Here is a 23,304-nt window from a genome sequence, read left to right as displayed (position 1 = left end):
CATTACCGATTATAAATCTCGCTCGTTTTTTCTCTTGTAATTTCTAGATCGATATTGTGTGATCAGAAAAGACCATGTTTATTGTGCGAGGAAGTCTTGTTTATTGACATGGTCAAATAGTCTCTCTCGTTTATTTGTTTGGTGTCCACAGTTTTCTTAGTTTCATTGTCATTTCATCTTTCGCAATTTTCAATGGCGTCGATAAATAATATAACACAAACTATGAATAATATCATTCTTGAGGATGAGGAGGAATGAGGGATTGGCTTAGAGGACATTGGGGGACAGGAGCAGTTAAAGCAGTCTCAGAGTTTCGATGCAAAGTTATGTTTAGTGGATCGTTTTATCGCTGAAGGTCCAATTGATTTCCCTGCTATGCAACAAACGTTAGCAGCACTGTGGAAGCCTGGTAAGGGAGTGTTCATCAGAGAGTTGGATGCTAATCTGTTTTTATTTCAGTTTTATCATGAGATAGATATAAAAAGGGTGATTGATGGGAGTCCATGTACGTTTAATAGGAAGGCCTTAATTATTAGTCGTATGCAGAATGGGGAAAATCCACGATGTGTAAAGTTAAATGCACTGGAATCGTGGGTTCAAATATATGATTTGCAGCCAGGTTTTATGTCAGAGAGAGTTGTCAAAGAGGTGGGGAATTATATTGGTACGTATGTGGAATCCTGCCGAAAGAATTTTAATGGAGTATGGAAGGAATATATGAGGGTGAGGGTTACGATTGATCTGTCAAAGCCTCTAAAACGTCGTATGAAAGTGTGTAAAGCTAGGGAGGAGTTGTTCTGGATTAATTTTAAGTACGAAAATGTTCAAACTTTTTGTTTTATATGTGGCTTATTGGGGCATTCAGATCGATACTGTGGTCGTTTGTTCGATACTCCTGAAAGTGAGATCACTAAACCATATGGAATCTGGATGAAAGCACCATTTAGGAGGCAAACTAAATTAATCGGTGAAAGGTGGTTGCGTACCGGAGAAGAAGAAGATTATCGGAATTCGTATGAAGGCGGTGATAGGACGCAGAAAGGAGTTGTTACAGGTAGCGTGAATCAAGGATACGATAGTGGTGGTCAGTATTCTCAGGAGAAAATAAGGGTGTAGAAGATCATGGGAGGGAAGGGAATTTTCAGAATCAGTTTGTTAGCGCGAAGTATGGCAATTTGAATGAGGATACGGCTATAGATAAGGGATGGCCCAATAAAAAATGAATAACTATTGTGGAAAATAAAAAAAGGAGAACGGATGATGGGTTGGGTCAAGAAGGCATATTGGGCTTGAATACAGAACTGGGAGTAGACACAAATGAGGATGAAGTAATGTATATGGAAAATACTGGGAACATAAACGCAAAAGAGACCGAAGTTTCAAAAAATGGAAAAGAGGCGGGCTCCGAGAATGGAGTTCGCCTATCATTATGAGTCTAATAAGTTGGAATTGCCGTGGGCTTGGGACCCTGCGGAAGGTTCAATTCCTTAAGGAAATGATTTTCCAAAAGAAACCCAACTTTGTGTTCTTGTGTGAAATCTTATGTAAGAAAGATAGTGTAGAGAAGATTAAGAATTCGATAGGCTTTGATGGTGCTATTACGGTGGAAGCTCAGGGCCATAGTGGTGGTATTGCTTTTCTTTGGCGTAATAAGGAGGAGGTGTCACTGAATTCATTTAGCAAAAATCATATTGACATTAACATATCAATGCAGGGGTGGCAACTTTTCAGAGTTACGGGTATATATGGGGAGCCAGATAGAGCTAAAAGGAGGGAGACGTGGAACTTGATTCGGTCTTTAGCTAGTCAGTCTATTCTTCCTTGGTGTTTGATAGGGGACATGAACAATGTTTTAAGTCAGGAAGAAATTAAAGGTGGACGACCATATCCAAGTTGGTTACTGCAAGGCTTCTAAGAGGTCATTGAAGAGTGCGAATTGACTGATATGAATATGGGAGGATACCCTTTTACATGGGAAAAAGGGCATGGGTCTGCTAATTGGGTGGAAATTAGACTAGACAGAGCTTTGATCTCAAGAAGCTTTATGAATCATTTTAAGGATGCGAGATTAACAAACCTGGAAGTCACGACCTCAGATCATTGTCCTATTTTGTTTGAACCTTTTATTCAGGTTCATTCGGTTTCAGTTAAAAGGTTTAGATTTGAAAACGCTTGGATTCGAGAACCTATGTGCAGGAAGTTGGTGGAAGATTCATGGAGTTTATATCAGGGGCAATCTCTCCAAATTAAAATATCTAAATGCTCAGATGTGCTTCAGGAGTGGGGTAAGAATGTTACTAGCAGTTTCAAGAGGCGTATTAGTCATATTAAAAAGATTTTGAAAATTTTGAAGGGGCGTAGGGATCCAGAATCTGTTAGAAAGTACCAGGAAGAGTTAAAGAACTTGTCAGAAGTTTATATTCAGCAAGAAGTTTTTTGGAAACAACGATCGAAGCAACTGTGGATTAGGGAAGGTGATAGCAATAACAAATATTTTCATGCAACGGCTAAGACCAGAAGGAAAGTTAATCATATCAGTAGGCTGCATAATAGTGAGGGGCAGGTTGTGGAATGGGATTCAGGGCTGCAAGATACTATGGTAGAGTATTTTGAAGATTTATTCAAGTCCTCAGATACATCGTGGGCATAAGTGATTAATTGTATGACTTCGAAGATAACAGGTTTTCAAAATGAGGAACTGCTTCGACCTGTAGATGATGAAGAGGTGAGACAGGCATTGTTTCATATGCATCCAGAGAAGTCTCCAGGTCCGGACGGTATGAGTCCAGCTTTTTACCAAAAAATTTGGAATATTGTGAGGAACGACATCATTCAACTGGTGAGAAATTCTATTTAACTTGCAGTTTTGATGAGCACTTAACATATACTAATATTGTGCTTATTCCAAAAAAGAAAAGTCCGGGTTATATGACTGACCTTAGACCCATTTCGTTATGTAATGTGGTTTACAAGATAGTGTCTAAAGTGCTGGCTAACAGACTTAAGAGAGTGATGGATAAGGCTATTTCAAAATCTCAGAGTGCTTTTGTTCCAGGTCGTTTAATTACGGATAATATCATGATCTCCTATGAGGTGATGCATTACATGAAAAGGAAAACAAAAGGGAAAACTGGTTGGATGGCCCTTAAGTTAGATATGAGCAAAGCATATGATCGAGTAGAATGGGAATTTTTAAGAGCAATCTTGACGAAGTTGGGATTTGCAGGTAGATTAGTGAATTTGTTTATGGCATGTGTTACTTCTGCAAGGTACAAAATTAGTCATGCTGGCAGGGAGTTTGGTGATATCATTCCACAGAGGGGTCTTCGGCAGGGAGATCCTCTGTCTTCCTATTTATTATTGGTGTGTACTGAAGGATTTACTTCTATTATCCGAGATTATGAAAGAAGGGGGTTGATTAAATGGATTTAAGTAGCAAGAGGGGCTCCGTCGTTATCACATATGTTTTTTGCAGATGACAGTTACATTTACTGTCAAGCTAATGAAGCTTCTGCTAATCACATTGTGGACATGCTATCTAAGTTTGAAACAGCTTCAGGTCAAAAGATTAATCGAGACAAATCTTCGGTTTTCTTTAGCAGAAATACAAAGTCGGAGGTGAAGGAAAAAGTTTGTGAAGTACTGAACTATCATGAAGCGAACGATAATACTCATTATCTGGGTTTGCCAAACATTTTAGGGAGAAAGAAGTCTGTTATTTTGGGATACTTGAAAGATCGGTTACAGAACGGGGTTCAAGGATGGGATAAAAAATATTTATCAAAGGGCGGGAAGGAGATTTTATTGAAGACAGTGGCTCAAGCTCTTCCTAATTACGCTATGAGCGTTTTTTTATTGCCATTGGAGCTTTGCAGAGATATGGAGAAGATCATGTGTAGGTTTTGGTGGAGGAGTTCGTCTGAGAAGAATAAGGGGATTCATTGGATGAGTTGGGAGCGTATGTGTAAGAGTAAGGGTAGTGGTGGTCTTGGGTATCGCAATTTACACGACTTTAACGTAGCTCAGTTGGGAAAACAGGGATGGAGGCTGATTATGAACCCTCAGAGTTTGGTGAGTCGAGTTTTTCAAGCAAGGTACTATCCTAATGGTACTTTTTTATCTGCTGGGTTGGGAAACATCCCGAGTTTTATTTGGCGTAGTGTGTTGGAGGCTCAAGTTTTGCTGAAAAGAGGGATGTATCGTAGAGTGATAGATGGTTCTAGGGTGAGTATCAAGTTAGATCCCTGGTTGCCTAATGAAGAGGATCCATATGTTCACTCGACTAGCGAGTCTATAGAAGGTCAGATGGTTTCTTCTTTAATGGTTCCAGTTCAAAGACGATGGGACGAAGAGGTAGTCACAGACATTTTTGACACCAGAGATGCTAATCTGATTATGAGTATCCCTTTGCAATCTACAGGAGTGGATTCTTGGTACTGGTGTAAGGAGAGAATGGGAAATTATACAGTTAAGAGTGCGTACTTGCTGTTACAGGAAATTAAAGGAGGTTATCAGGTGAGTAACAATTTGGGGTTCTGGAGAAAGTTATGGAATCTTAAAATTCCATCGAAGGTCAAACATTTTCTCTGGAGGGCGATAACAGGCTGCTTGCCAACAAAAGACCAACTAAGGGTTAAGAAGGTATCTGTTAATGCTTTGTGTCCAGTGTGCAACGTAGAGGAGGAAAGTGTATGTCATTCTTTTATCAGCTGCTCGTTTGCAAAGGCATGTTGGGATAATTTAGGCATCAGGTTCACAGTAGATGTCTTTTATTCATTTTTTGAATGGATTAGTTCAGTTTTTAAAGTCTGTAGAGGTAAAGATTTACAGCTAGTGGCTATGTTGTGTTGGTCTCTGTGGAAGGGAAGGAACGCTTTGGTGTGGAATAATAAGGGCATGGTGGTTTCTGAGATAATAGAGTCAGCAGTTTCAATCCTTAGTCAATGGCATAGTGCTCAAGACAAGTTTTTTGATCCATCTCTTGGTTTTATGACTCATATTGATGGTGATGAGCACTGGTGTGTTCCAAATGATAATATGATTAAGGTCAATACGGATGCTGCTATCTTTGATAACTCTCAGTGCTTTAGTTGTTCTGTTGTGGCTCGTGATCATGAGGGGGGGTTAATAGAGGCAATTTCCAGGTGTGAAGGAGGGCAGCTGGCTTCGGAAGTGGTGGAAGCTCTGGGTATTAAGGAAGCACTAAGCTGGATAAAGAGGAAGAGTTGGATGAAGGTAGTGGTCGAGACAGACTGCCTCGTGTGTGTCCAGGCTATTCACAGTGGTTCTGTCATGCTGTCTTATTTTGAAAGGGTGATTGCTCAATGCAAACAATTACTAGAAGAGTTAAAAGATAGAAATGTGTCTTTAAAGTTTGTCAAACGGTCTGCAAACAAGGTGGCTCACTATTTAGCGAGGCATACTTGTGTTATTTCTGATTGTGTATGGAGAGTGGATAATATCCATTCAGAGTTTATTGATGTATTGTCGAATGATTTGAAGTATTAATGAAATTTTATTTCTGTGACAAAAAAAATAAATGATCCTAGGTAAATAATGCTACTCCAAACTTTGATCGCTATTATCCAGTGATATCTTTCCAATATTACATTATTGTTAGTTGCTTACTTTCTCTAATTGATAATTTGGTCTAAATTATGTAATAAATTTTAAAATGCATAAAATTTCAGAATACATGAAAACTAAAAACATAAAATAAAAAAATAATATAAATAATTTCATGATAATAACTTTAAGAAAATCTAAATTATTGACTTAGTCTTCGTATAAATTAGTTCTTCTCTCTCCTTTATGATGATCCAAATAAATTCCGTAACAAGTTCTTCTTAAGTTCTTTTAGCAAAATCTTGTTCTCTTATATTCTGACAACATTAATTTTCTTTTAAAATCAGAGTTCTTCTTTTTCTCTAAATCAACAAAAAGCATGTTGAGAACATGCGGAAGAATACACTAATTAGGGATAACAAAATAATCCGATTCGACGGATACCCGATCTGAAACCCGAAATTTTGGATTTACCGAACCCGATTTTTTGGATTTGGATTTGGATATGGATTTAATTTTTAAACCCGAATTTTTTTGTATTTGGATATTAGGTATACCGATCCGAAACCCGATCCGAAATCCGAAACTCTATCTGAACCTGATCCGAACCCGAAATCCGAAAAAACATGAATTATTATATATTAATTTTATATATATTATTATAATTTTATATATTACACATTATAATATATATATATATTAAAAATATACATTATACATATTATTATATAATAATATAATTTTGAGTAAAGTGCACTTTGTGTACTCGCACTTTGGTGAAGACACCACTTGCAATATTATAGTTCAAAAACAACCAACTGAAATACTACATTTCTATTTTCGTTATAGATGAATGCAATCCGTTAAATTTGATTAATGCCATGAGGGTATTTCAGTAAACTCAATTCTCAACGGTCAGATTGGGTATATGCATATTAACATTTTACTGTATGTATCTCCTTCATCAGTCTAAACCTAATTTCCAAATTACATCTCACTCAAACAGAAATATGGCAGCTACAGATGACATTTTGGATCTCGCTTGTGATTGTGATCAAATAAGTGTGGTTAAAACTCGTTGGTTTGGTGTGAACGCGGGTCGGAGGTTTCGCGAATGTGGGCAACAATCTTGTGCGTACTTTATATGGATTGATCCACCCCTTGGAGCTCGTGCTGTTGAGGCTATTGAGGAGTTACACGAAATACATTTTCAAGCTCTTCGAAGGAATAGTCGCAGGAGGGACAGGTTGATTGAAAGGCATGAAGCTGAGACTCTTAATTTGAAGCGAAAACAAGGTTTTATGGTGGTTGCTATGTTTATTGTCTTCTCTGTGATGATGAGTACTGGACTTGCTTCAGTTATGCCTAATAATGTAAATAATGATTATGAGTCCGATGAAGATGCTTAAGATCTTAAGTTTTAGGTTTTTGTTGGTGTGTTTTGACTTTTAGCTATGTTCATGAAGATGCTTAAGATTTTATGTTTATTGTCTTAATGTATTCGAACTATACTCTGCTGACTATGTTATTCTCTGTAATGTATCTGATCTTTCATTTTCAAATTTGACTGCTACATTTGATAATGTATTGTAATAGAATTTTAACTTTCAAATTAAACAAAAGAGGTCAATTCATTGCAAATTGTAACATAAGGTTCCATACCAAGGTTGACCATAACAAAAGAAGGTTCATATAGACCATAACCATGAGTCATGACTACAAAGGTTCTATTACATCCATACCAAAAGAGCCAAACTAAGGTTCATACATACCATAATAAAAAGTTAGCATCAAAACAAGCATTGTCTTCTCAAGATGGTTGATCAACAGTCACAATCATTAGGTTTTTTACAACTTCCAAACAGGTTTCTGCTTAAGCCTGCTTTCCCTTTTCTTCCTTGCTAGCTCCAGATTCCTCAAACTTGTAACACTGGCCTTGTCTTTAGTTGTGAATCCAAGTGCTTGAACACCAAGAGGATTATTTGTGCCTTGTTGAGTGTTGGTATTGGTGAAGACACCACCTTGACTGCCTTCTCCAAGTGTAGTGGACCTTGTTGCCCTCCTTTCACCACCCTGACTAAATTCTCCAAGTTTAGTGGACCTTGTTGCCCTCCTTTCACCACTTTGTCCACCTTGATTTGGAGTTTCTTGGCCTCCCTGAGTGGCTTCTTCAAGTGTCCTGGAGTTTGAAGCCTCCTTTCCACCACCAACTTTAGTTGTCTTTGCCTTCTTGGTCCTAGTTTTCATTTGCTTCTCACAACCATTAGCTTTGTCATGTGCATGTGAACATAAGAAGTACATACTCTTCATATACTTCTCCTGATGTGCACACATTATCATATTGAGATAATGAAAAAACAACATACCCTAGCAGGACAAGTCCTCATATTATGAGAATATTCAGTACAATAAGAGCACCTGACTTTGGTGTTCTGTCTCTTTAACCTTGTAGCCCCAGGGGTGGTTGCATCATTGGTTTTGTTCCTTGATTTCTTTGGCCTTCCTGTTTGTACCTTAAGTACAGGTGGTAGTGGCTTAGGGTAGTCTGTTGCATCCCATTCTTCTTCACCACAAATGGGACCAAGAATGTGGTTGTATGTTGCAAGGAAACTATCCTTTGAGTAGCAAGCATGAATATACTCCTCATAATTTTTCTTAGACCATGCTATGCAAGCACATGCATGGTAACATGGTATACCTGAGATCTCCCATTTCCTGCATGCACACCTTTTGGCCTCCAAGTCCACCACCATTTGGTAACCCCCATCACTCATAGTAACCAGGTACTTTGCACCTCCAGACACAAAATCTTCATCCTCTGAGTCAGTATGATCACTAAACACCTCCTCATCATCTACATGATCTTCAACTTCACCTTCATTCTCTGGATTCTCCTTTACATCTGCATTCTCTGCATTTTCCTCCTCATCTGCTTCATAGTCAAAAAGACCCTCATACACATACATTTCTCTAAGAAAATCTTCAGAATTGAGGTGGTCATTCTCCATAAATTCCAAGTTAGGATCTTGTGAAGGGTTGTACTCCTGTGACATTCTCCCATCAGGTGTGACTACTGCTAGGGGTTTGGAAGTAATGGAAACAGCAAAAACAAATACCAACCTTGAAGGCGGCACAAGTTCACACATGTCCAAAACATCAGCATCTGATTCTAATGTCCATACACCATTGACCCAATCTGTTTTTGGAAATTTATAACTAAATGAATGACACCCATCTTGACCACATTCTGTTAGCATAGACTTTAACTCAATTATACTCATCATGTCTATATTACACCCGTCTACATAAACAAAATCTCCACCAACATAATTCCTAGGATTTTAAGAGATGACCCCATCATAATACAGTTTAATTATAAACAAATCTGCAGCTGAAAAGAATAATAAACAAAAACAAAAAGTGGGGAACAAATCACAAACATATACATAAAGGTGGACATAAACAATTCAATACACGTGAATGGGACCACTACCAGGCCAAAACCCTAATTTGTACTCGTCAAACACTAACAGTCAGCAAACCCTAAAATTTATCTGTAACTGGAGATATCGAAACCCTAACATACATATATGACAAACCCTAACATTACATCTCAAGAACCCTATTTTTATACAAATTACAGAGATTGGGGATACCCTAATTTACCCTAAAATTATTGGAGATATCGAACACTTACCAGTATAATTGGGGCATTCATTTGGCGAGTAAATGTCCCTTTCTTCCCTTGGACGAATTAACCAACTCATGCTTGCTAGATTTTGGATCACCCTTCTCTTCAGTTTGCAAGAAAATGGAAAAAGAGGAGGCGAAAAGGTACTGGTAAAAGGCCGCGTAATTGGTTTATGTGGAAAAGACGATGATGCCCTCCATTTTTGGTCACGGCGTTAATAAGATTTAACAGATTGCATTCATCTGTAACGAAAATAGAAATGTAGTATTTCAGTTGGTTATTTTTGAACTTTAATATTCAAAGTGGTGTCTTCACCAAAGTGCGAGTACACAAAGTGCACTTTACTCTATAATTTTTAGAACATATATTTTTATATTTATGTTAAAAATTAACTAACTATAAAGTTTAATTAAATATAAATATTCAATCATTTAAAAGGATGATAAGGTTTATAAGGTTAACAAGACATCTTTAATTAATAAATCTAAAAAACTGGGTATCATTTCAGTTGATTTTTTAAATATTAGCTATACATATAAAAACACAATTAATGATGTGGTGTAGTGGTTGAAGATAACACATTAAAACTCTTTATCTACAAGTCGCGTGTTTGATCCTAAGTACTTGCAATATCAATAATTATACAACTTTTCAGATTTCGGGTTCGGGTTCGGGTATAAATATCCAATTCAAAAAAATTTCGGGTTTCGGGTATACCCGAATCCGATCCATCGGATTTCGGGTATTTTTCGGGTTCGGGTCGGGTTCGGGTATGGATAAAATTTTCGGGTTTGGATATGGATTCTGCAATACCCGACCCGATCCGACCTGATTGCCATCCCTAACACTAATCTCAATCATTAGTATTTTTATGTAATATTTTAATATTTTTAATTTATTTTTATGTCCCATTTCATCTTTGTCGAATTATTTTGTATCATTTTATCTTTATCTGATTGTTGATGTTATTATTACAATTTATAATAAAATTAACTGATTTTTTTTAAAATACTTAAAATCAAAATATATTAATATAATAATGATGATAGAATTTGAATTTAAATTTGGATAAAGTCTATTGAGAAGTTTCATTCTTAGCATATTGAGATCCCGAAAAATTGCATCATAATACTAGCCCTGCATAACCAGTCATGTTTGTTCAAAACCGACAAGAATATAATTGATATGGAATACAAAGCATGCACACTTGTTACGCCATCCGGCTACCCATGGGCAAATGTTACCTCGTTTTAGGGACATATTTCATCGGTCATCAGTAATAAAGAAACAACGTCTCAGACTCGAATCAGCACGAGCGATAAATCTGGGTGTTTGACTGTCATTTTATGGAATCCTGATAGGCGACTGTGAATGCTCGAGCACCGACATCGCTAGTCGCCGAAAAAAACTTCGGTTGGCCCGCTCAACACTAGCATGATCTGAAAGTTTTCCTCTACACCAACGAGGACCTGAGTCACCATAGTGGTTGATCAGGAACCGCGAAGGAGCCCCAAACCATTTGGGCCAAACACCTCGACAACACCAGCGGCCGAGACGAGCACCTATTAAGATGGGGGAGTAAAGTACAATTTCGATTTGATCCCTTAGATCACATAGGAGTTTACTTGAGACTCGATCATTTATATACTTTTCTAAGTTTATCTAAATTTTATACACATTATCTTAAGAGTTCTCGATCTTTTTGGTCTTTTAATCTACATCCCAGGCGAAAAGGCCTAGAACTTAGTTTATTTAATTTATTAATAATTTAGACATATTATAATGAACTTAGATTTGTTATGCTAATCATTTTACCTTAATTTAATGTAGATGTCGAATAAAGACGATGCTTTTCATCCGAGTCCCTTTGACGATTCTATATTGACTCGGCAGAATTTTCACCGGCTTCTTAAATTATACAGGAGATGTACAAGTTATTTACATTAATTTTTCTAATCAATAATTTTTTTAATTTTCCTTGCAAATGTATTATGTCATTTTTTTGTTTTGTTTAATACAGTTGATAGGTCATTTTCCCTTTCGTACTAACTTCAGAAAGTACTAGAGTACTATACGAAGTGAAAAAATGGCGATCTAGTGCCATCAATGATGGTTAGTGCTATCAGGGGAGATGATTTTGAGGGAGTTTACCACACTGGATATATATCACATGATAATGGGTTAATCATGGCTTTTATTGATAGATGGTGACCTGAGATTCACTCATTCCACATACCAGCTGGAGATGTCATTAGTGGATGTGTATTTCATACAATGACTTTCTACTTCTAGGCGTGCGATAATTAACATATTTGGTAGTCGTCCCCTGGAATGCGCAATGACAGATCGTTATCCCGGGGATGACTACCAAATGTGCTATACATTGCATGCCCAAAAGTAGAAAGTCCTGGAATAAAATACAGATTCTCTAATATGCTAGTGGACTCACCAGATGATACATGAAATGCGTGAGTCTTAGACTGTCATCTATCAATAAAAACTATGATCAACTCACTATCATGTGACATATATCTAGCGTGGTAAACTCCCTCAAAATCAGTTCCCCTGATTAGCACTAACCACCGCCAAATGCCAATAGACCACATTTCTTTCGCGCTGTATAGTACTTCTATGATTTTTGAAGTTAATGTAAAGGCGAAGATGACCCGTTAGCTGTATTCTAACAAAACATAAAAATGATTTAGCACATTCGTAATGATAACAAAAAACATAAATTATTGACAAATGTAATTAATGTAAATGATTTGTACCCCCTCCCTTACCGCGTAAGAAGACTGACGGGAATTATGTTGAGTCAATATAGAACGTTATGGGATCTGGATGGAAAGTATTGTCTCCGTGTGACATCTATATTAAAATGAGGTGAAATGATTAGCATATTTATTATAAGTTCATAAAAATGTCTAAATTATTAATAAATAATGTAAACTAATTTCAGCATAAATATTTCTTTGTGCAGGAATGATGATATCTTCTAGCGATAATTAAGATGGAAAAAATAATCAACTCACACAATTTAAAATAAGCTAACAAGAAGTCTTGTCTATTGACATGGTGTAGCAAGTCTTTTATCTTTTTATCATTATTTAGGATCTATAATCCGTGTTCTTAGAGTCAAACAATGAGTCATATGGAGAACATTACTCAAGCAATGTACGAGATAAACTTGGAGGATGAAGAGGAGGGTGGAATAGCATTGGGAGAGAATGAGGAACAAGGAGATACATAATAGCGTCATGTGTTCGACACAAAACTTTGTCTGGGAGGAACATTTCTAATTGAAGGTGTATTTTATTTTCCAGAGATGCAACATTCAATGGAAGCCTGTGGAAACCTAAAAAGGGAGTACATGTTAAAGATTTGGATGCAAACTTGTTTTTGTTCCAGTTTTATCATGAAATTGACCTTAAGAGGGTGATAGACGGAAGCCCATGGTCGTTTAATAGAAAAGTGTTGCTTATATCCCATTTATAGGGAAAAAAACCCAAGGTATGTGCCTTTGAACACTATAGACTTATGGGTTCAAATCCACGATATGAAGTCGGGATTCATGTCAGAGAAAGTCATAACGGAGATAGGAAATCAGGACGAAAAGTATGTAAGCTCATGTCCAAATAATTATAAGGGCATCTGGCGCGAGTACATAGATATAAAAGTTACCTTGGACATCTCAAAACCATTAACAAGGAGAATCAAGGTAATGAAAATTGGGAAATAATTGGAGCTGGATCAATTTTAAGTATGAGAATGTGCCAACATTTCATTTTATTTGTGGTGTACTTAGACATTCAGATAAATTTTGCACTAAGCTGTTTAATATACAAGAGAGTGAGATAACTAGGTCATTTGAGGCTTGGATGATAGCCCCTATGCGCTCTGCGTAGGCATGCTAACCTAGTTGGATCCAAATGCCTGAGAAACAGAACGGAAAACATGGTGATCGGTGAAGGGTGTTAGGAGGAAACACACACACATATTCGAAATTCAATTCTACCAATACATAGTACACACACAACAATATATTTGACTTGGAAAACCCACATCCCAAATTATTTTATTAATCAAAATAATTTTTAATAATACATTAATACATTACACCACACTAGTGTCCCAAACTGATACTTGAGCCAACCAATGCTCAAACATCTTTCGCACGATACCTAAGATGACTACATCTCTTAAGCATAATTATCAAACATAATATGACTATGTATATATAACCACTCAAAACTTAGCCAACAAGACATAACTAATCTGATTATAATAATAATTTTCTACCCATACAATTATTACCCAATCCCATTATGATAATAATTGTCAACACGTACAATTATTATCCAATTTAATTATGTCTTATATCACCAAACCCACATCATATAGTGGGTTTAAACTCAACAATCCTCCCCTTAAACCCAATAAAATTTTATAACCTAATTAACGATCATCTTCAATCCATCAACGTCTGTTCGCCAATGCCTCCCCTCGAACAAGAACTGTTAGGAAATGAATAACACACAGAGGGGGGGGGGGTTAATGTGTTTTTCTGTTTTTGAGCTTTTCTTGAATATATTTGGTTGAACAAAGTAAATTTAATCTTGTAGAGACGATGTGTTAATGCAGTAAATAAACATGCAATAAACAAGAATACAATCTTTTCAAAACTCACTTAATTTTTATATTAAAAATCAAGAATGTTTTGCTACAAAATTTCTAGGATCTTTGTTTAAAGAGCTTAGCTTCTTCTTGAGAGAGTTACAAGATTTCTATCTAAATTGTTATAACTGACTGAAGGACCATTGTTAACTTTATAGTTCAGTTAACATCTGGTTTACACAGTGCACAATAAGACATGCTATTAGCTTTTCTAAACCGTCACTTGTCATGTCTATTTATAGAAAAGTAGATCTTTCATTTCTGGCTTAGCATATCTTTAGCATCTTGTGATTATCTTGATCTTCCTTTGTCAGTTAATCTTCACCATTGATCTTGCACATTCTTCAAGCTGCTTTTTGTAGACTTGTCAATTCATCTGGTTGGATTGTTTGTTGATTGTTTATCTTGAATATTGAACTGGTATGTGATTTTGTACTTTGAGAATTTCACTCGAGATCTCCAATTAGGCAAATAGAGATCTTGACATCTCGATAAGTATAATGACATATCGAGATCTATAATGCTCTAGTGAATTTGACTTATAGAGTTCTCTGAGTTCTCGAATGAAACTTTAGCTTGTCAAGATCTCTCAACATCATGTCTTCACTTTGACTTGTCGACATCTTAGAGTTCTCTAATGAATTTTGACTTATCGATATCTTTGAGTTCTCTAGTGGACTTTGACTTATCGATAACTCAGAGTTCTCTAATGAATGTAGACTTGTCGATAACTCTGAGTTCTCTAGTGAAGAAATGACTTGTCGATATCTCCAACCTTCATGTCTTCTTGACTTGTCGATATCTCTTTGAGTTCTGTAATAGCTTTCCTGACTTCTCGATAAGTCATTTGGAGTTCTCGAATGACTTCTCTATAACACTAAATCTGTGACTTGTAGAGATCTTGACTTAGAGTATTTTTAACCAAATAGATTTATTCAACTCCAAGCTTCTTCATAATTCTTCCTGAGTCATGATCTTCATGATCTTCTTCCAGATAGAATTCTTAGGCTTGACACCGATTATAGAAAAAGACTCAAGTCTGCTCATTTAATATTTTTACATATTATAAGTGTTACAAGTACAAAATACAAATTTAGATAATAATACAACTTACTTAGGGTGTCAATATGACTTAGTCTTGTTGAGATACAGGTATGTCTTGCACAATAATCTCCCCCAATTTGTGAGAAGATTTCTTAACACACATTCATGTCTGTTAATAAGACTAACCCCAAGCTTAACAGATTATGAAATGTAACAGTTCATTATTCTCATTAGATCAGATGTCCATTTAGCTTTGCTTCACACTTTGACCAGGAACACTAATGATGTTGTCATCTTCAGTAATCTTTGACATCATCACTTATATTTACAATCTGCCCAAATTTGTTCATTATGAAATTATGCACAAATTCTGATTGATGATGTCAAAACTCTAACTAAATGCAGAAGTCAATCTCCCCATTTTGTCTTCTTCTGTGAGTTTAAAAAACTTTACTTCTATACATGTCTTCAATATTATCTGCATCAATATTGCATGGAGATTTACTCGACTTTCCCTTATAAAGTTTGTACTACCAGTGCATTTAGATTTACTCTTCTCTCCCCTATCAAGAAGAGAGTATTATTGTCTGGAAACATCCAACAACTGTTTTTGCATTTAGATATATTCTCCCCCTTTTTGACATTATCTCTAGGTGGAAAGATTCAGCTAGATGCACGTTGTTCAAGCTTTTGTCATTGTCCATTTAGAACAATATCTGCAGCTTCAAGCTTCAGTGATTTCTGTAGTGAATGAATTCAATAGGTAGAATAGAAGATTTTACTTAGACCTGCATAAAAAATCTTTCAGTAACAAAAGTCCTAAACTCCCTGTTCTTTTAATAAGTAGTCTCACTACTTCTCACTGTACTAGTCTCATGAATTTTAAGAGTCAGAGTTCCCTCACAAGGATTATAAAATCCAGACACTCATCTACCTCTCCTTTTGCCAGGAAGGATCCTGCCTTTCTTATTTTCTATTTTCCTCCCAATCTTTTCTCTCATCCTCACATTAAAGGATTAAATTTTGTTTGACCTACAGAAATAAGAGGTGGCTGAGAAGAGTTGTATGTGATCATATGATTAGGGGTGATCCATATAGGTCTAACCATACTCATTTCATCAGAAGAGTGAGTATGTATTTCATACCTTGTAGGATTCTGAAGGATCAGTTGATTGATTTAACATTAATATGCAGCTGCATCTTTCATCAGTTTCAACTGTTCTCACAGTGTTCTCAGTGATTCTGCGTTCATCAACATTTTGAGGTAATGGTTCTTGTGTGGCTGGAGATTTAAGAGTTGTTGTATTACTTTAACATCCAGGTTCTTGTGTACTATACTCCACTGTCTAAATTCTGAGCTTCCGTTAACACTATTTTCTGTGTAGTTGTGTCATGTTTATCAAGGGATTCTTCCTTGTCTGCTATACTATGTGAAGTATAGGTTCTTGTGGAACATGGATCAGGAAATGATGGTGTTGTTATGCCCCATTAAGACATAGGTTCTTGTGTGCATGATCTAGGAAGTGAAAATCTTTTGATAGTCTCATATACATGTCCAAGAGTAATCTCCTTTACTCTCTTTTAGCTTTGCTGTTGTAGGAACTTCTGACAGTTTTCCTTAGCAAATCTTCCTTAAGTTTAACATAACAGGGTTGATGAGCTTCTGTGAAGACCAGTATTAGATGATGTTATGGTACTTTATTTGGAGGTGAATCAAAATAGTCTTTGTACGCATCTTGGACAGGAAGGGTTGTTCTAGTTATGTAGCGGTTCTGATTTAGTAAGCACAAGTATCCCCTTCATGAATTCTGTAGGTTTTAGATAAGCATGAGGATCTTGGCTTATTACATCCTTCTCTTCTCAAACAACAAAATAAAGGAAGAACATTTTGTGAGGTTTCTGTCCTTTTGTAAAATAGGTTCCTTTCAAGAGTCACCTGAGTGGTGTTTGTGTTTGTGTTGTTGTGCTTGGGTGAACTACAGTTTGGTTGGGAAAGATGTATTATCTGCAGCTTAGCACAAATGCCTGTTGAGTGATCCATAGATCTCAAAAATCTTGTAATTAACAAGTTTCTTGCAATTATAGGCAAATTCAGAGAAATTTGCAAAAAAGTGATTTTCAAAGATGTTTAGATACAAAAGTTAAGGAATTTAAACCAAAATCAAGAATGATTTTGTGTAACATTCTACTTTACTTATCTGTTGATATGTCTGATGCATCAGTTGAAACCAAATGTATTATCCCTGCTTTGAGTGATTTGTCTGAGTTTACTGTTGTTGTCTTGAAGAGATTGTGTTTAACCTGTACTGCATTGAACATATGTAACTTTATGATGTTTAGTTTGACATATGCAGTATGAGATCTTCAGTTGCATGCAGTATTACAGGAAATATGATAATCAATTAAATTATAAACACATAGCAAACAAGGCACAAACATCTTTGAAATAGAGAAGATGAAAGATTTTCATTAATATAGAAACAGAGTACATGATGATTTAGATTCCAACAATTAAACCTTAATCCTAACTACTTTAGTTTCTGCATCTTCTCTGCTTCAATCCTATTCGCCCTGCGTTGGTACGCTCCAGACATGAAACGTGCAAGAGAAATGATTCTCTCTTGCAGCTCCAGAGCAGCAAGGCGTTCCTGCTCAGCCTCTATGTCACGTCTCTCCTGTTCGAGCGAGACTTCATCCTCAAAAAATAGAAAATTTATTTGATCATCCCAAGAAAGTTCTTTAAAAACTTCAATGGGAACATCATAAGGACTGCATACTATCCCTCTGATGCGGACACGAAGCCCAACAGGGTCATAGTTGACCATGTTATTAACCAAATGAAAGGCTGGTTGATAAACGCCATTGTTTATCTTGAAGAATACAAGAGCAACCATATGAGAGATTTGAACAAGATGAGGGTTTGGAGTTAGGATGTTTGATGAGAGAAAAGGTAGTGATGAATATTGAAGAGAGGAGGATTTGAATTTATAGAAGGAGAAAAGAAATCGAAGAGACACTTGAGTTGCCCGGTTAATAAGTGTTTTAATCACACAAACACACTTTACGCGTATCGAGGCAGTTAAAAGTGACTTAGCTTTCTAGATTAACTATTCTCCATGCCAGTACACAAGAATACTTACACAAAAAGTAACCCTCCTAGAAGCAAAAGATATTCCACTAGCTCACTAATTAAATCAAATACTGAGAAATATTTATTTTGAATAAATTCAAAACACATAATTAGCACATAGTCAAATAAATTCAACTATTCTCAGTTTTCTCAAAATATCATATATAATATACTAGTCTACTTATATTAGACCAATATATTCCATATTTAATCAAAAATATGCACGTAAGCACGTAAATATGTCAATAAGTCTGAGTATTTATAGAAAAAGCAAATGACTTAATAAAAAATCTGAAATATGCATTGGGATTTATTCGAAAAGTCATTTTGAACAATATTCGCATATTCGAGAAGTTATTTTAAGTTCTTGATTAGAGAATTAAAATAAGCTTATCGGGATGTCTTATAAATACTCAGTTTGTCCAAATAGGACTGATAAATTCTGAATTTTAATCAATATAAAATTAGAACAGATTTTATGTCAAAAGTATTTTGCTGAACATAATTTATGAATTAAATTATTCCAATTAAATAGATAAGTATAAATAGAGCTTATAGAGAACTCAAAATACTCATTCGAGAACTCTATAGTGACTGTTATGAATATGTTGTGTACTTGATGATAAGCCAAACAAAGCACCTTAGTAGATTTAACTTAGTGAATTTTGTAGTACCCGACGGATAATCAATTATAGTCCCGACGGATGATTCAATATAGTCCCGACGGATGATTAATTGATATCCATCGGGTGAGTAGCTTATGTAACAATAAGTAATGTAGCACAATTCTGCAAACAACTTTATATAGATTCTGTAGTAGCTTATGAATCATGTAGACTGCTAGTAGATATGCATAATAGGTTGATTAAATATAAATATAAGATATCTTGTATTTTTGCACAAATGAAATAGAGTCAAGTGATAAATGGCTACCCGACGGATGGTCAACAAAGCTACCCAACGGATGATCAACAAGGCTACCGACGGATAAAAAGCATGTACCCGACGGATGATCAATTCAAATATCTGTTGACAGTGACAACACAGTCACATGCGTCGAGTGTTTGCAAAAGGAATGTTGGAGCCTGTTTAGCAGGGTTTTGAGAACAAAGAAGCATTACCATTTCTATGCAAGTTATGAAGATTTTCAAAGATGCTGGAATAGAGTAGTGAAGCAGAATGGAGTTAGACTTGATAGGTTTTATTTTATTATCTTGTCTTATTCTAGTAGCAAGTAGAACAACAACAACAATAGATTAAGCAAAACACATTTTTTAGAGAAACATTTGTAAGCTGTATCCTGTAGCATTTATCTGCAAATTTAGTTGTTCACTTGTAAAGCAGCTGTGAGCTATTCAAGCTGCACAGGGTTCTCTTGATATATATATATATATATATATATATATATGGTGGATACATTCAAATCCACCAGAAAGTTTTAAAGACTTGAGTTTTTATTACTTTATGTTTGATTAACTTAACTCTGTATTCCGCACTTTGCAAATCAAACAGTTAGATATAAATTGAGTTAGAACCATTTTTCATAAATCTCAAAAAGGAGCCAGAATTACATTCAACCCCCCCTTCTGTAATTCTTGTTGTATTGTTAGGGAATAACAATTGGTATCAGAGCAATCTCTTGAGGTACAAAGAGTTTAAAGATCACAACAAAACAACAAGATGAACAAGAAGGATGTTGGAGTCAAGATTCCATTTCTGGTCAAAGACAATTATCACCACTGAAAGGTGAAGATGCACCTACATCTTCTTTCTCAAGATGAGGCCTATGTGGATTGCATAGAGAGAGGTCCTCATGTACCTATGAGAGCTGCAACAGGCAATGAACCATCTATTCCCAAGCCTAGGCATGAATGGTCAGATCCTGATATTGAGCAAGTTAGGAAAGACAAGAAGGCCATGAATATATTATTTAATGGAGTTGATGGTGATATGTTTGATAACATCATTAACTGCAAAACATCCAAGGAGGTTTGGGACACAATTTAGATCATATGTGATGGTACTGAGCAAGTAAGGGAGAATAAGATGCAGCTGCTAATTCAGCAATATGAGCAATTTCATTGTGAAGATAGTGAGTCTCTGATAAGTGGCATTTTATACCACTTAGAGCGTCTCATAACGGCTTGAATTGGTTTCTTGAACTCAAGTATTTTGTGTATTTGACGCGTTTTCTAGTGTTTTTGCATTTCAGGGTATAACTTGCTTAGATAGGTGGTTTTCATCATATAAAGCATAAGGAAGTGCTTGGAATCAGTCTAGGGGTGATAAGCAAAGAAATCAGCAAAAACAGAAGCAAAATAAAGTATTTTCCAAAAGGGTAGCACGCGACCGCGCGTAAGGAGCAGGCGACCGCGTGCCAGCAAGCGGCCGTGTGGAGACAGCAGACGACCGCGTGCTTGCGGAATTTCAGAATCTGGATTTTATAATTCAAGTACAATTGGGCTTCTGTTGGCGCTGCTTATCTTGGGCTATTATATAAACCTTATGGGAAGACGTTTTCTTCATAAAGAGCAAGGGCAAGAAGATTGAGAAAACCGTTTTAACACGCAACAACGAAGAAGAGGAAGCATATGTTTATCTTGTGATTCTTTTAATTCGTTGTAACAGTGGATGCTAGTTTTCTTTATGCTTTGAACCTTAATACTCTTGTGATGTACTTCATTATTTATTAAGTATTTTTCATCTTTATATCGTTGTGTTATTATCATGCTTTCATATGAACCCATGGTGACGATGAGTTCTATTATGGGCTAATCGTGATCATGGGATCCTAGCGGATTTACTATGGAATTCTTTAGTTAATTTTTTAATACCTTGGTATGTGGTGATTGTATGATATCTAGTATAGGTTGTGCTTATTCGTCTTATATGTGTCGCGAACATGTAAGATAGCATGTTAATCTCTTGTGAAGTGACAGTGAATCTTGAGATTTAGAACTTGCCATGCTAGCATAGGTTCATATCTTGTATGCATGATTAGTGGGTAACTCTAACCGTTTTACTTTCCCTGTTTAATCATCATGAATAACTTACGCTTAAATCATTATGTTGTCAAATTCTGTAGACATATAGGGTCTCAACATAATTGATGCCTATTCAACTTTTATCTTAATTGTGGATGCTTGGTAGAATGGTATTCGTACAACGAAAGTTGGCATTTATCAGTTTCGTGTTGTTCGATTAATATCATCACCATTACATGCTAAGGTTAATAACAATAACTACTGAATGAAGTAGTAATGAAGTTATGATCTCATGTGTGTTTAATATTGTTAATTCAAGTGTTTAATTCTCATAGTAATTATTAGTTTACCAACCTTAATTATTATTGTCTTGGCATTAAAGAATAATCATACATTGGTGAGTAAGTGTTAATTAAATATAATTAATCAGAGTCTCTGTGGGAACGAACTAGAAATCATTCTATATTACTTGCGAACGCGTATACTTGCGTGAATTATTTAGCGCATGCTTTATGCCTAACAAGTTTTTGGCGCCGCTGCCGGGGAACTCGGTGTTAATTTGTTTAGTTTATGTACTTGCCATCAGTGGTCATTAGGATTCATTGATTAAGACTTGTTACTTACTACTTCCGGTTGTGTTTCAGGTACTCTAGCGAGCGTTTATGCAAACACGTTCTCGCACTCGCAAGAGAAATCTGGATAAAGCTGAGGAGACATATAAAGCTCTTGACTTTCCGGAGAAGATAGTTGTTAAAGATTCGGATAAAGAGAGTGAAAAGAAAGAACCTGAAACAATGGGTGATCGTCTAGCTCAAGCTGATCAAGCTCTTATGGACTTTTCTTGGCCTAAAATTGATGACATTCAGTCAAGCATCATTCATCCGGCTATTCAGGCCAATACTTTTGAAATCAAGTCGGGCACTATTCAGATGGTGCAGAATTCTGTTTCTTTCAGAGGAGCTGCGACTGAAGATCCCAACATGCATATCAGGAATTTTATCGAGATCTGTAGTACTTTCAAATATAATGGTGTCACTAATGAGGCTATCAAGCTGAGGCTTTTCTCATTCTCTCTGAGAGACAAAGCTAAGGACCAGTTACATTCTTTACTAGCTAGGTCCATCACTACTTACGAAAATCTTGTGCAAAAGTTTCTGGTGAAGTTCTATCCAATGGCCAAAACTGCAGCTATGAGGAATGCTCTTATTCAGTTTGCGCAGCAACCAGGAGAATCTATGTGCGAAGCTTGGGAGCGCTACAAAGAGATGTTGAGAAAGTGTCCACAACATGGGATGCCTGACTGGATGATGATAATGGTTTCTACAATGGTTTGGGGGTCCAATCTCGACCCATGCTCGATGTAGCTTCTGGAGGCGCCTTGTGGGCCAAAAGTTATACTGAGGCCTATAATCTCATTGAAACTATGGCTGCAAACGAGTATCAAAACCCAACTCAAAGGATGATGCCTGGGAAAGTAGCAGGCATTCTGGAAGTTGATACAGCTACAACTATTGTAGAACAGCTCACGGCGCTGACAATGAAGGTCGATTCTTTAACCAACTATGGCGTAAATCAATTATCTAGTGTCGGTGAGCTTTGTGCAGGCTCTCATGCTACGAATCAGTATTCTCTTGTTAATGAATCTGTTCAGTATGTGAACAATTTCCAGAATCCGCGGCAGCCTGTGCCCGCTACTTATCATCCTAATAACAAAAATCATCCCAATTTCAGTTGGAGCAATAATCAGAATGCTGTTCAGCAGTCATATCAGCAAGCTGCAAATAAACAGTTTAATCCACCCGGATTCCAGCAACCTCAGCAATTTGCTCAAAGGCAACCATATCCTCAACAAGGAGGTGCTGCTCCACCTTCTAGTGCTGATTTCGAGGAGTTAAAGCTGTTGTGCAAAAGTCAGGCTGTTTCTATCAAGACCTTGGAAAATCAAATTGGACAAATAGCCAATGCCTTGCTCAATCGTCAACCTGGCACACTTCCCAGCGATAATGAAGTGCCAGGCAGGAAGAAAGCTAAAGTGCAAGTCAAAGCTGTAACCTTAAGGTCTGGAAAAGTTGTTGATGCTGAAAAAGTAAAAGATGTAGAAGTTGAAGTTTTAGATGAAGAAGTAATGCAAAATGAGAAAGAGGGGGAACCAAGGAAGACTACTATTGAACATACTCTACCTGAGGGTAATATAGGGGAGAAACATCTCTATCCTC

This window comes from Apium graveolens, chromosome 8 (assembly GCF_009905375.1).
Source record: "Apium graveolens cultivar Ventura chromosome 8, ASM990537v1, whole genome shotgun sequence".
Taxonomy (NCBI): Eukaryota; Viridiplantae; Streptophyta; class Magnoliopsida; order Apiales; family Apiaceae; genus Apium; species Apium graveolens.
This window is presented reverse-complemented; position numbering follows the sequence as displayed.